The sequence below is a fragment of the Bos grunniens genome, chromosome 14, assembly GCF_055505025.1.
Source record: "Bos grunniens cultivar Pamir isolate PY7600 chromosome 14, Bosgru_T2T1.0, whole genome shotgun sequence".
NCBI lineage: Eukaryota > Metazoa > Chordata > Mammalia > Artiodactyla > Bovidae > Bos > Bos grunniens.
The window spans coordinates 19,788,198-19,800,734 of NC_141178.1; the positions used below are offsets into that span (position 1 = coordinate 19,788,198).

General features: G+C 41.5%; 1 protein-coding gene across 8 annotated transcripts in view; it reads right to left on the reverse strand.

Annotated features, from left to right (window-relative positions):
- NCALD (neurocalcin delta) overlaps nucleotides 1-12,537 on the reverse strand; it is a 539,433-nt gene that overhangs the window by 167,334 nt on the left and 359,562 nt on the right. Inside the window, exon 1 of one of the 8 annotated variants that reach the window (XM_086336207.1) lies at nucleotides 3,932-4,026. The exons of the other annotated variants lie outside the window; for them this stretch is intronic. The gene's annotated coding sequence lies outside the window, so the exon portion shown is untranslated. Of the gene's footprint in view, nucleotides 1-3,931; nucleotides 4,027-12,537 lie in introns of those variants that run through there. 8 annotated transcript variants of the gene reach the window in all.

Genomic DNA, 12,537 nt, shown 5'->3' on the forward strand with positions numbered 1-12,537 from the left:
TGCAGGGCCCTATATGACCTGGCCCCCGTTTCCTCTCTGACCACCACCTCCTGCCTTCCCCTCTGCTCTCTGCTCTGGACGTCCACTGCTCCTCAAACACTCCAGGCCCACACTTGCTACAGAGCCTCGGTCTTTGTACGCTTTATACCCGGCACGACCTTCCTCCAAACTTCTGCCAGGCTACCTCCCTCATAGCCTTCAAGTTTTACTTAAAAGTCACCTTCCCCATGAGACCATCATTGGCCTTTCTCTAAAATCCTAAACTGCTTTTACTCCCAGTTTCCCTAATTTGTTTTCTCCTTAGCAACCATCACTAAAATGTTATGAATTTTACTTATTTGTGTTACCTTAAATATAAACTCCATAAGAGCAAGATGCTCTTGTGTTCTGTTCACTGTTCTATCCTGAGTATCTCATATAGTAGAAGCTCAATTATTATTTGTTGATTGACTAAATGACTGTGAAGTAATTTCTTAGAAATTTCTGAAGTGATTTTAAACGCTGCCTTAATAATTAGGGCTTTGATTCCTTTGAGGTTTTAACTCAGAAGAGTAAAAGATTTGGATTTTGGATCTTAATTCCTTGGGGCTTTATTTTGGCATTTTAATTTATAGACTTTAATTTTTTTCTATGAAATTCATAATACAAAAAAAAAAAAAAAGATTATACCAAATAAAAGTCATCACCTTACTGTTGGCACTTCATTAATATCTATCTTAATAATGTCATTTAAAGTCCCTGACAAATTTCTGATGAGCCTATTGGACAATGTGGCACAATGAGGGATGAATTTTTCAGCTTTGAGTAATTTAATTAAAGCATCATCTCTGAACTTAGCACTGATGTTTATTGTTCATTCATTCAACATAGTGTTGTCTATTCCTAGGGATTCTGTGCTTTTTCCGTTAAACCAGAGGTCAGTCATAAAGTGGAGAGTTGAATGGCCTTGGTGCACATTTTTTTGTCTCACGTCATGTTTAAAATAAAACAAAAACAGATTTCTAGTTTTGTTCAAAACACTCAGAAGAGGTAGCAGCCCTGGGCTCCCTTCCTCTGGGACAGCGTATGTGCTGTCTCCTTTAGAAGGGCAGACAGTCTCCCTTTTGCCACAGTCCAGCTCCAGGCACCCCATTCTGTCACCTGTCTGGCTGCTGAAGGCAATGCTGTTTATGGATCTGAACAACGGGCCCTGTTCTGAGCCTCTAGCCCTCGAGAACCCTACTCTGGCCTTCTTTGGACCACACTCCTTATGGATCAAGGAGTCTGACAGCCAAGAGCATATGCCTACACTGAGCTTGTACTGACCTTCTCCTAACCAAGACCACATTCCCACTGCCCAGGATCCCAGACTATCCTGTCCAGCTCGTCCAAGCCTCCTGTAGGACCTATGTGAACCCTTGTCCAGGTTGACCTTCCCAAAGGCAGACAGAGCATCCCTTGTATATGTGTGTGGAAGAGGTGGCCAGAGGACAGAGTTTGAAAACACAGGACTGGAGAGATCATATGCATGACAGACCTCCCAAAGGTCTTTACCTCCTGGTCCCCAGAATCTGTAAATATGCTGCCTCCCATGATTAAAGGACTTGACAGACATATGAAGGTAAGGACTTAGGCTGGAAAGATTATGCTGGATTGGCTGGGTGGGCCCACTGTAATCATAAGAGCTCTTGTAAGATGGGGGCAGGTAGATAAGAGTAGTAGAAAATAATGAGAAAAGCAAGAGGTTGGAATGATTGAGAGAAAGGGGCCATGGGCCAAGGAATGTAGGCGGCTTCTGAAGACTAAAGAAAGTAAGGGAATGGATTAGTCCCTCAAGGTCGCCAAAAGAAATGCTTCCCTGCTGAGACCTTGACTTCAGACTTCTGACTTTCAGAATGGCAGGAAAGTAAGCTGACTTGTTCACAGTTTGCTTGCGTGGAAGGCCTCTCCTGAGAGGTTGGAAGATGAGGGGCTGCAGGCTAAGGCTTCCATCTATACTCTTGTCTCATGCAGCCTCAAATATTAATTTATAATAATATAGAGTCCAAAGATATTGTTTGGATAAAAGACTTAAACCAAAGTCTATAAATGCAGTCTATGTGTCTCATCTGTGCAGTAGTAGCCAAAATGCCAGGTATTTTTAGCACAACAGTGTTTAAGTAATCCATCCACTTAGGTATTAGTCATAAAATTATTTAGGAGTGGGCTACAAAGAAGAATTTCATCAAATCATAGTAAACCAGATGCAAGGAAGAATGGTATTTTATTGGGGCTTGATTTCATGCATCTTTTTGACAAGCTTCAAACCAAATTTCCCTGTATCAAATTTCTCAAATATTTACTTGTGTTTTCTGTTCCCAGGAAACAAGACACTTTGGTACTTTATTCTACAGTTGAAAAACTGAGGAAATTAAAAGCAGAAAATACACCAGGCCATTGGCATGGGCATGATGCTAATCCATGAAAAGCAGGGAGGACTAAACTAACGTCCTGATCTGTTCAATTTAGACTCCTACAACTCCCCTCAATTCATACACTTAAAAAAATTTTTCCTATCAAAAATGTGATTGCTACAGTGGTTTAGATCTACAGAATAATAACTCTTTTCCAACTCCCCTCAATTCATACACTTAAAAAAAAAATTCCCTATCAAAAATGTGATTGCTACAGTGCTTTAGATCTACAGAACAATAACTCTTTTCCCAACCAGAAAGAAGTGCTAGAAATGAGTGTTTGGAGGATAGGCAAAACAAATACCTAATAAAATAAACATTTTCCCACAGTTTCTACTTTATCTTAGGGGATTCTCTTTAAGTTTTGACTTGGTTGTATATATAATCACCACAAGTCACTTTGTTCACATAAAGTTCATATGAAACAAACAAGAATCAAAATCACATGAAAGAATCTGCTTTTAGTTTTCTGGTCCAATAATCTAAGCTGTTATTTTGCTTGAATCATCCCAAGAGCCAGCCAAGGGCAGTGAGCTAAGCTGTCAGATGCACAGGAACTCAGAGGCCCACACCACAGGGTGAACGTTCTTCTGGAAGAAGCCAACTCACTATGGCTGTTGCTGAGGAAGGTTTGTGAAGTGAAAGTCGCTCAGCCATGTCCAACTCTTTGTAACCCATGGACTATACAGTCCATGGAATTCTCCAGGCCAGAATACTGGAGTGGGTAGCCTTTCCCTTCTCAAGGGGATCTTCCCAACCCAGGGATCAAACCCAGGTCTCTCGCATTGCAGGGGATTCTTTACCAGCTGAACCACCAAGGAAGCCCAAGAATACTGGAGTGGGTAACCTATCTCTTCTCCAGTGGATCTTCCCAACCCAGGAATCCAACCGGGGTCTCCTGCTTTGCAGGTAGATTCTTTACCAACTGAGCTATCAGGGAAGCCCATGAGGAAGGTTTGACTTGGTCCAAACATTGATATAGTCTTGAAAATTCTGAAATGTCAAGGTATATACAAAAATGGCCTCTCTTTTCTTTGGAGGTGACAGTCCTGGAGAAGTAAGATGATATCCATGGGTCTACCTCTAAAGAGAACTCACTGTAAAACAAAGAGAAAATAAGCAGGGAAAGAGACAAGGGGACCTTCAAGGGACAATATTCTGAGCAAAAAAAAAAAAGAAAGAAAAATGAAGGAAAAAAAAGTTGTCATACATTATCTGAGGTATTAATACATCCGGAAGAAGTTGACCTGAAAATGTGATTTTGGATGAATGTTCTCCTAAGTCTGGAAAGAAACTGAAACCTTATTATAAATATCCCACTTAATGTTTTAGAAGGACGGTATATGAGACTGCATGTCTTGTGTTTTGAGTGCAATTTCATTTGGGGGCTTTTCCTAAATTCATCTATGGAAGGGGTAATCAATAGCATTCTTGGCATAGCTTGACAAAGGTGTCTTGTCTTTTAACCGTATCTGTTCTTTTGGATATATAGACCATACCTAGTCTTCTCAGAGCCTCTCAGTTCCTGTCCTCTTTTGGAAAGGATGGAAACAATATCAGCACTCCCTCTCAGACAGCACAATTCTAAAACAGAAAAATCTGGAAAGACACAAAACAACATGGAAATTTTTCCTAAGTGGCCCTTGGGCAGCTGACTTGGCTCCTAACATACCCTTGACCCCCAGCCCCATCCTCAATTAAGATTCTGTGGTACAAGGATCATCAGCTTCTACTGGAGTCCAGTCCAACACATGCTGTACCCCAGTATTATACCTCTGCCCATCAGGGCCATGACCATCTGCAGACACTTACTTCAGCTGTGTGCCAGGGAAGATGTTCACAAAAAGAGATATTTTAATCCTCTGGAATTTAGGTTTTTAAAAAAATTAACTCTAAATCTAACTGACCCTTCCAGATGTATGGGTTTGAACCAATCAGATCTGTATTGTGATATAGGCTAAGGTCCTCTCCTTTTTTTCTGAAGTATGAAAGGGTGCTAGGGAAAATCTAGACTCTTTGCTAACCCCTTCTATCTGACAGTATTAAATCTATCTCTTATGCCAAGGTCATATGCCAAGGAGAAACTAAACTGTACAGGGCCTGATTCCATTATCAGGAAGTTTCTTGGACAATCTGATCCCTTTGGCCCTTCAAGCTGGCCCTCTGGTGTATCTAACCGGTTCTTACACCATGAATGACAGTCTAAAAGTTAAAAAGGATGAAAGATGTCAGGACCTCTACAAAGTCTCTCATCTTTCATTTTACACTCTGCCTCTTTGAAGTATTGAATCTGAAGCTCCAGTACTTTGGCCACCTGATGCGAAAAGTTGACCCATTGAAGAAGACCCTGATGCTGGGAAAAACTGAAGGCAAAGGAGAAGAGGGAGACTAAGAATGAGACGGTTGGATGGCGTCACCAACTCAATGAACATGAATCTGAGCAAACTGCAGGAGATAGTGAAGGACAGGGAAGCCTGGCATGCGACAGTCCATGGGGTTGCAAAGAGTTGGACACGACTTAGCAACTGTACAACAACAACTCTTTGAGCAGCTGCTTTTCCCTCCAGAGTTTTCCCTCACCACCCCCTTGTTTCCCAGCTACTTTGTCTTACTCTAGTTAATTGCTCTTTCTCTCCAGCCCTTTCTTCTGCCATTGACTTCTATTTTCTAAACCAAAAAAAAAAAAAATACCTGTTTTTCCTTCCTTCCAGCTCCTTTTGGGCTTTTCCCTCAAAGGGAAGGCTTAGTCACTCCTATATTTCATTCCAAACCAAAATAAAATGAGGAGTCCCCAGTGTTCTAAAATGGGATCCCCAATATTCTTGCTGATCGGAAAAGCTTTTTAAATCCTCCCAAGTTCCAAGATTTTGGGAAGAAGGTCACAGGTGGCACTAAGACCTCTAAGGCTCTTCCCTTCACTTCATAGAGGGGTTTCCCAAAGTGTAGAGAGCATCTGGGGTAGTGCCTAGTTATGGTGGATTTGTATTGTGTAATTATGAAATGTACATTAGAAAAAATATAGATGGCATATCAAGTCTGCAATTTCACAGCTATTACTGTGAATGCAAGTTAAAATATAAGCAATTGTAAGTTAAAATATAAAGTGGTTAAGAAAGATATTAAGTAAAAAATAGTAGTGTATATGGATATAATAAAAATCATGAAGATAGAACATGAATGATTCAAGCATGAGAAGCACCATTTGATGAAAATGACTTATAACCAGAGAGAATGGGGCATGAGGTCAGCTTCTGGATATGCTTCCTTCTTCCTTGCAAAGCCCTGAGCTTGGGGCAGAGAGTGGGAACACAGCTGTTACACAGGCAATGATTCACAATTTCACACTAGGGACCAAACTATGAAGAATTTTTTCTGAATGGATAAATCAAATTCATATCTTCCTGTAACCAAGGATAATATTGCCATCAGATTTACAATTAGAAGCATTCTGGCTCAACTCTTTCTGTTTAGAGGCTAAAAAGCCAAAAAAATCACATGACTTGGCGCGTATCTCCCCAATGAAGAGCGGCAGAATTAGAACTCAACCCCCAAAGTTTGCTCATTCTAAATCTTTCTACTACGTTACTTCTGCTAGGGGAGTCTTTCCAATGCCCTGAAAGTCTTATCTATTCCTAATTATATCTAGCTATATTTAACAGAGGGCTTCCCTGGTGGCTCAGTAGTAAAGAATCTGTCTTCAATGCAGAAGACACGGATTCGATCCCTGGGTTGGGAAGATCCCCTGGAGAAGGAAAGGGAAACCCACTCCAGTATTCTTGCCTGGGAAGTCCCATGGACAGAGGAGCCTGGCAGGCTACAGTCCAGGGTGTCACAAAGAGTTGGACGTGACTTAATGACTAACACAACAACAACAATATTTAAGAGAGTAGTAGGAGATAAAATTAGAGGGATAACATGAATATTGGGAGGGAGATACTGTCAGGACTTCAGGGCAGTGTGAGGACTTTGTGGGGTCCAGCCCAAAGCAGGAGCTGATAGCTGCATCTCATCTAGACCACACAGCCAGAGTAAGTGATGTAAGCACTCAGAGAACGGTCCCTGGAACAATCTGATATTATTGCTATGGGATCCTCCTCTTAGAGCCTTCTTTTTTTAACTTTTTATTTTTGAATAATTTTAGACATACTAAAATGCTGCAAAGGTAGTACAGAGAATTTCCCAGCTTCTCCTATTTCTAACACCTTTTATTGCCATGGCATATTTGTCAAAATTAAGAAATTAACATTGGTACAATACTATTAAGTAAATTACAGTCTGTATTTGGATTTCCCCAGTTTTCCCATTATTTTGTTGTTGTTGTTCCAGGATGTAACCGAGGATACCACAGTACATCTGTCACCACGTCTCCTTAGTCTCCTCCAATCTGTGACAGTTTCTGGACTTTTCCTTGTTTTTCATGACTGTAACACTTTAGAAGAGGTCAGGTGTCATGTACTTTCTGTCAGTTTGAGTTTGGTATTTTCTCATGATTAGGTTTAGGGAATTGGAGGAAGGATATCACCAAGGTAAAGTGCCCTTTATTTCAATGATTAGATGCTACTTATCAACAGTGATATTCATCTGGACTCCTTCTTAAGTAATATTGTGAAGTTTACCAATGGAAAGTTCTTCTTTCATACTCTACATCTTAGAAATATGTCACTAAGTCCAGTGTAAACCCAAAGAAAATTAAGCTCCACCTCCTGGATGGAGAGCTATCAAACAATCTGTGCATTAAATGAAAACTACTACAGTAATCGGGAGAAGGCAATGGCACCCCACTCCAGTACTGTTGCCCAGAAAGTCCCATGGATGGAGGAGCCTGGTGGGCTGCAGTCCATGGGGTCGCTAAGAGTCAGACATGACTGAGTGACTTCATTTTCACTTTCCACTTTCATGCATTGGAGAAGGAAATGGCAACCCACTCCAGTGTTCTTGCCTGGAGAATCCCATGGACAGAGAAGCCTGGTAGGCTGCAGTCCATGGGGTCACACAGAGTTGGACACGACTGAAGCGACTTGGCAGCAGCAGCAGCAACCACAGTAATCAATAAATCTTTTGGGAGAGAGACTCTGAGACTATGCAAACATCTTTTTCTCCTAAAGATTTGCCCATTAATATTAGGATTCATCAGTGGATCTTGTCTGCGGCAACTTGTCTACTTAAGTATTCTAAGGATAAAATTTTTTTTTGCCTTCATATCTTCTACATTTGTAGTTTGAATTCTTCTGTAAGAAAGATTTTCTTCTATTTATTTATTTATTCATTCTATCATTTCTTTATACCAGTATAGACACATGGGTGTATTTCATTCTTTGTCTATAACCTATACTAATACTATCATTATCTTTCTTTCTTTCCTTTTCTTCATCCATGCCATGCAGCTTGCAGGATCTTGGTTCCCCAACCAGGGATTGAACTGTGCCCCTGCAGCAGGACCTCAGAATCTGAATCATCAGGATTTTCTACTGGATTTTCTACAGGATTTCCCTGGACCATCAGGGAATTACTACTTTTCTTCTTTTTCTTAAATTAATCCATCTTTGGCTACAGGGAGCTTTCAAGTTGACTCCTGTATCTTTTGACATGCTCTATCCTTTTAAAAAAAATCACTTTTAAACATTTTAGCACTACAGGGTACCCCAAATTCATCTCGTATTTTTCCCTGCCTCAGCTCTAAAATCAGCCATTCCTCCATTTGGAGAATGGTATTTAGAAACCAAGATGTGGGAGCTGGGTGTGTTCCTTGTTACTGGGCATCATTGCTTCTAGATTCATTCAGTAGATAGAGCTAGAAAATACATGTATGTACATGAACCCATCAATACACACATATCAATATTAATTTCTGTATCTATTTATCTGCATGTGTATATAAATATGTATATGAGTATATGTATATGTGTGTGATATACATACACACATCTGCATATAAGAACATAGCTGTGTATATATACATACATATATGTCTATCTATTAATCTATATATCAGTATAAATACAAGATTTACTGATATCCTCAGATATGACTCAGTGACTTTGACTCAACTCACCTAACGTTGACACCCAGGGTCACCTTAAAGCCTCTACCTTGCGTCTAAAATCCTAGTGAGAATAAATAAAATCCTAGTCAGCACTGTGTCTTCTCAAAAAGATATGTTGAAGTCTTAATCCTCAGTATCTCAGAGTGACCTGATTTGTAAATAGGGTAGTTGCAGATTTGATTAGTTAAGACGAAGTCAGACTGGTGCAGGGTGGAGTCTTAACTCAACATGATGGGAGTCCCTCTAAGAGAAGACAGAGACACAAGAGGAAGACTGCCACGTGAAGACAGAACTAGAGATTCGAGCTATGCTGCCACAAACCAGCACCTGGTACCTGGGCTACCAGAAGTCGGAAGAAACAAGGCAGACTTCTTCTCTAGATCCTCTGGGGGGAATATGGTCCCGACAAAACCTTGATTGCAAACGTCTAGCCTCCAGAACTGTGAGAGAATAATTCTCTGTTGTTTTAAGCTGCCAGTTTGTGATACTTTGTTATGGCAGCTCTTCAGTTCAGTTCAGTCACTCAGTCATGTCTGACTCCTTGTGACCCCATGAACTGCAGCATGCCAGGCCTCCCTGTCCATCACCAATACAGCACTAATCAAGTTGTACTGTTTTTACCCTGTATATACTGGTAATACACAAATTACCCATTTTCCTCCAAAAGGTGCCTCGGTTACATCACACTTAAGACTGCCTGGATCCCTCCTAGACCTCTGTCACTGGTGGCAAAGACAGCATCTTCTTTGTTGTATCCCTACCACCTGGCACAGTGCCAGGTGCAGGGTAGGTGCTCACTAAATGTTTGTTGACTTGAATACCCACAGGCCTTCTCTGTCAACCCATTAGACTAAACTAGCCAGGAGATCTCCTTTCTAAGACATTTTGTTTTTGGCTTCAAGCTCTGCTGGGTGAAATTCATCTGTCCTTCCTTCTTTCCTTTCTTCCTTTCCTCTTCCCTCCAACAAATACTCACTGGACACATATATGTGCATGGCATAGCTCTAAACACTAGAAAAATAACACCAAATAAAATACTAGAGAAATAGCAGTGAACAAAAGAGACAAAAATCCTTGCCATCTTGAAGGCTTTCGTTCTAATGGGGAAGAAAAATTTGGAATCTGAAATTGCAAATCACCTTTGTCTAAATGATATAAGTAGCAGCAGAGGCTAATAGAATGCACTTTGGGAATGGTTTCCAGGGGTTATTTGACCAGCTGTGGTCTGGGGGCATCCTTTCCAATAACCAAAGGCCACAGCTGAACAGCTGCACTTTTCTCATCCAGTTTTTAAAATTCCTCTTCTTCCCTAAGAGGAAGAGTGAGGTGGGGGTGAGGTGGGGATGGGGGGTAAGAGGGAAAACCAAACTGGCCAGGAGGAGAGTGGAAAAGACAGAATGGGAATAATGATTATCCTATAATGCATTTTAAAGCCAACCCTTCCTGAGCTGTGCCAGGCTAAGCACCTTACCTGTTATTAATATTTTTACTGTTATTAAATCATTATGTTGAGAACATAACTGCATAACAATAATGGCGAGCCACTACTGAGAGTTTGCTGTGTGCCAGGAAGTGGTCTAGACACTAACCAATTTGCTCCCACTTACTCCTCACCACAATTCTGAGACAAGTACCATTATTTTTCACTTCACAGATGAAGAGCTGGATGCTTAGAGAGGTAAAGTCATTTGCTCCAAATCCCACAGCTAGCAAATGGCAGAGTCCAGACACAGATGTCAGGATGTTGGACTCCGAAGTCCTGGCTCTTTCCCTGTTCTCAGGGAGCACTCTCCCTTCTACTTGCCCAACAGGAGGCATTAACTGACTGGAGCTGCCCAGACCATATGATCTTCAGACAGGATTTCCATCCACAAAAATGTTTTTCTCAACAATGGATGCTCTTGCTGACCCTGTCCCCTTTCATCGCTTCATTGCATGTACTTTTTATAGCCCTGCGGTCCCAGTCCTCTGTCTCACCTGTTTACTGGGGTAACAGATATCAGCTGTGACACTTGCTGAATTTCCAGTGGTCATGGTCTCTATCTTTCCCAGCACCTCTCAGCCTTTTAATTCTCTCATCATTATTTAAGCCAGCACGGAGCAATTTTCAAGACATCCAATTAGCAAAGTGCACAGAAGGAACTGGGTCCATAATTAATTAGTGATTCTAGGACACCACATAACAAAAGCAAAGCCAAGCACGTGGAAATCCCTGCAAACTGAAACAAGAAGAAAAATTACACATTCCAGGACCCTTCCCCAAGAGGGAAAAAGAAGTGAACAATATGCTCACTTGAATTCCAAACTTCTCCATCTATCTTGGGACCAAACAGTCATTAATCAATGGATGACAATCCAAGTGGAACATCTCCCTGCTCTGGGATGAACAGCTGCCTCTGTTCCAGGGATGAACTGATTCTTTCCCCACTGTCTTCATGTAGGAACATTAGCTCCTCTTTCCTCCCACAACTGTTCAAGCCACTTTAGAGAATCTTTCCTTTAAGATGGCCTCAGGCCTTGGAATTTCTTGCTCATCATCAGAGCAGAAGTCAAGTTGCTGCTGCTGCTGCTGCTCCTAAGTCACTTCAGTCGTGTCCAACTCTGTGCGACCCCATAGACAGCAGCCCACCAGGCTCTCCCGTCCCTGGGATTCTCCAGGCAAGAACACTGGAGTGGGTTGCCATTTCCTTCTCCAATGCAGGAAAGTGAAAAGTGAAAGGGAAGTTGCTCAGTCGTGTCCGACTCTTCGAGACCCCATGGACTGCAGCCCACCAGGCTCCTCCGTCCATGGGATTTTCCAGGCAAGAGTGCTGGAGTGGGGTGCCATTGCCTTCTCCAGAAGTCAAGTTAGAACACCGTAATTTAAGATACCAAGCTAGAATGACTTTGGGGGCAGAGAAAGAAAAGATTCTCAGATGTACAGCTACTCTTAATTTGAAGATGAAAGGAGGGCTTGGGTAAATGACAGGGGAGTACTAGCACTGTTATTAGTGAAACCATTACATTTTTATTAGGAGGAAACATGGATTATGTTCACTTTTAGTTATGGATTCTGTCAGTGCCTAGAAGATCAAGGCCAACAAAATAATAAGTCCAAACAGTATTTCAGCAAGTTCCCGCATCTTACAGGAGTGATATCACTTACCATCACATACTTGCCAGGAGTGAAAATTAGGAGCCTTATACAGAACATTAACCTACAGTAGGAAATGGCAATTCACTCTAGTATTCTTGCCTGGAAAATCCCATGGACAAAGGAGCCTGGAATCCATGGGGTCACAAAAGAGTTGGACACAACTGAGAGACTGAGCACTCAGAACATTAGAGTGGTAGGAATCTTTTGTTACTTTTTCTTACCTGCAGCCTAATTTCTTTTTGGTTCTATTGGTTTAACACCAGCTTTTAGGATTGATCTCTGTACTTATGCGAATTTACTGAAATCAAGCCCCACCAAGCCGCAGTCTAAGCACTTTGCTAATACCAGGACAGTGGATACAAGCAGTGTTAGTTGGAAGGAAAATAAGAATGCCTGCCAGGACATCGATAAGACATACCAGTTGCTTTTGCTGCTCCTGCTCAAAAGAGTAAATACTATGATGCCTGTTGCTAAGCAATGTCTCAGTTTCAGTCCTCAGTTACTCCATAGTAACATGGGATGCCTTACTTCTGTGATTTTTAGCCTCAGCAGCCATGGCTTCCAACACAAAGCAAAAGTGATTACTACAAATATTCACCCTTCTGACTCAAAGATAACACTGTTTTTAGGGATCCTATGTGAGAGTGACAGATTCTGTAGGACAGTCCCTGACCTTGTACTGATGACAATTCTTTGGTTTTCAGATGCTAGAAAGTTGCTCAGAGTAAGCAGATAACTAAGGGCTTTGCACCCCTTTCCCCCAGTTACCCAGCATTCCCTGGTTACCCAGGATTCCTTGGCTACCCAGAATTCCCAGTTACCCATCATTCATAGTCATCTGGCATTTCCCAGAGACAGTCAGCAAGAAAATAAACTCTTCAGCAGGATTCTACCAATGCAGTCTCTACTTACAGGAGCAATGCAGC